We start from the raw sequence: 2,527 nt of genomic DNA, 5'->3' as shown, positions 1-2,527 counted from the left end.
CGTATTTCTTGTCTGATCACCCACTGGGGTGTGACTGTTTTGAAATTGTATGTCTCTTTGTGTCGATTCAAGCTGAATCTTTGCACTTGTGGGGGCATGCTGAGTGCACCCACTGGGTGTAGTCCCGGAGACCATAGTTGACTACGGGTAGTCGACTGTGGTCTGAGAATAGGAACTTTCTAGGTAGGCCACGCCGAGTGGAACCAAAATCAGTGGGAGCACGCTGAGTGCACCCACTGGGTGTAGTCCCCGAGACCATAGTTGGTTGCGGGCAGTCGACTGTGGTCTAAGAATCTGAACCTCTCTCTCTTCCTTTTTTACAACATCAGTGGGGGCACACTAAGTGCACCCACTGGGTGTAGTCCCCGAGACTGCCATTGAATGTTTGATTCGGTGGTAGTCTTAGAGTAGCTATCATTGTGATGTCTTTTTATCTCTGTCGACTGATATGGCTTTAACTGCAGAAATCTTGTGATCTTGGGGCTCAGCTTTCTGCAATGAACAAACAACAAATCAACCTCAACCTTGATCTAGAATTGGCCAAGAAGAATCTCAAGATCGCTCATGACGAAGTAGCTGCCATGGGAGGTAACCAATCGCTAGCTGTATATCCCACTGCTGGCACTTTTCCTTTCTATTTTTGAACCGAGTGACTCCACTCGAGCAGATGTATGTAGAGAAAACTGCCAACTCCAAGCCCGTCTGAAGAATGTTATTTCTTTAGAGAAAATGAAGCAGTCTTTGGAGAAGAAGGATCTGGATCTTGCTGCAGCACAGAAGGAGGCGGGCGATAAAACAACAGTTGCAGACAAGAAGCTTGCTTCAGTCGGCAAGTTAGAAGAAGAAAACTCCAAGCTGAAGACTGCTGTTTCTGACGCCAATCATGAGGTCGAGCAACTAAAGAAGGACAAGGAGAAACTGACCGACGAGCTTGGGAGTCTCAAGGCCAAGAATGGCGAGTTGGAGTCTTATCTGGGCCATCTTGCTGCAAAGCTAGTTTTGAAACTTGAAGGTACTGATTAATCTGTCTTATTTCTGTCGACCGCCAAGTCTAATTATACCATCGACTCACCATTCAATCGACTGTGCAGAATTTTGCCAAGACTTTGAAGCAAAAACTGGGCGGGTCGAGACGGGTCTTGATCCCATAAACTGTCCAGTCAAGGATGATGTTGTGATGAACGTGCTGCGGTTGGAATCTCGTATGGACAGCGCGGTTGCTTATCTTGCCCGCCTGAAAGCTGCGATGACTCGGGTTGATGCCGAACTCTGGCCTCAGGCGGAACTGTCTCAAGATCTCGAGTCCCTGATGGCTCGACTGAATCAAATCCCCGAGCGAGTGCAAGAATGGAAGAAGTCATCCGCTCGCTGTGGTGCTGATGTCGCGTTGTCTTTGGTCTGAGTGCACTGCAAGGACGTCAAAGAAGACAAGCTAGCGGAACTCAAGGTTGCTAACACGAAGAGGCACACTTTCCAGTCTTTCATGGACACCTTCCTTGATGCCGCCACTCGCATTGCACACAACATTGACCTTGACAGTTTCTGCGACCCATCCAGTCCTTCTCCCGACGCGTGACTGAAAAAACATTATGCCTCACCTTTATTTGCCTCGGATTGCCGAGTGATTGTGTAACCGTTAAACTTCTTCGGGCTTGATGCTCGAATACTTTTGATCTGTCGTCTAGTACTTTAGGATTTATCCGAACTTGGTTTGTTTCTGAATATGCTTGCATTTGCCTTCGAGTGGACTTTGTTCTTCACTCGGAATAATCTTTGTGCTTGAGATGCAGCTCCGAGGTGGTGACTCCAGTTGACCTGCACTTCATCGTCCTTGCGGATAGGGACGGAGCACGAATTGCAGTCGACCTGCACCCCGTCGTCCTTGAGGATAGGGATGGAGCGCACGTTGTATTTGTGGCGTAGTTCTGAAGGGAAAGGTTGCAGTCGACCTGCACCTCGTCGTCCTTGCGGATAGGGATGGAGCGCACATTGTACTTGTGGCGTAGCTCCAAAGGAGAAGGTTGTAGTCGACCTGCACCTCGTCGTCCTTGCGGATAGGGATGGAGCACACATTGTACTTGTGGCGTAGCTCCGAAGGAGAAGGTTGCAGTTGACCTGCACCTCGTCGTCCTTGCTGATAGGGATGGAGCGCACATTGTACTTGTGGCGTAGCTCCGAAGGAGATGGTTGCAGTCGACCTGCACCTCGTCATCCTTGCGGATAGGGATGTGTTTCAAGCTTAGGCGAGTACTGGACTGCAGCTAAGCCTCCGAGTGGGAGGGTTGCTCTCTACTCGGTAGGATTTTTCAAACTTAGGCGAGTACTGGACTGCAGCTAAGCCCCCGAGTGGGAGGGTTGCTCTCCACTCGGTAGGATTTTTCAAACTTAGGTGAGTACTGGACTACAGCTAAGCCCCCGAGTGGGAGGGTTGCTCACCACTCGGTTGGATTTTTCAAACTTAGGTGAGTACTGGACTGCAGCTAAGCCCCCGAGTAGGAGGGTTGCTCTCCACTCGGTAGGATTTTTC

Source organism: Triticum dicoccoides, chromosome 5A (assembly GCF_002162155.2).
Source record: "Triticum dicoccoides isolate Atlit2015 ecotype Zavitan chromosome 5A, WEW_v2.0, whole genome shotgun sequence".
NCBI classification, from domain to species: domain Eukaryota; kingdom Viridiplantae; phylum Streptophyta; class Magnoliopsida; order Poales; family Poaceae; genus Triticum; species Triticum dicoccoides.
The sequence above is the reverse complement of the archived record's forward strand: the minus strand, read 5'-3'. Positions refer to the sequence as shown.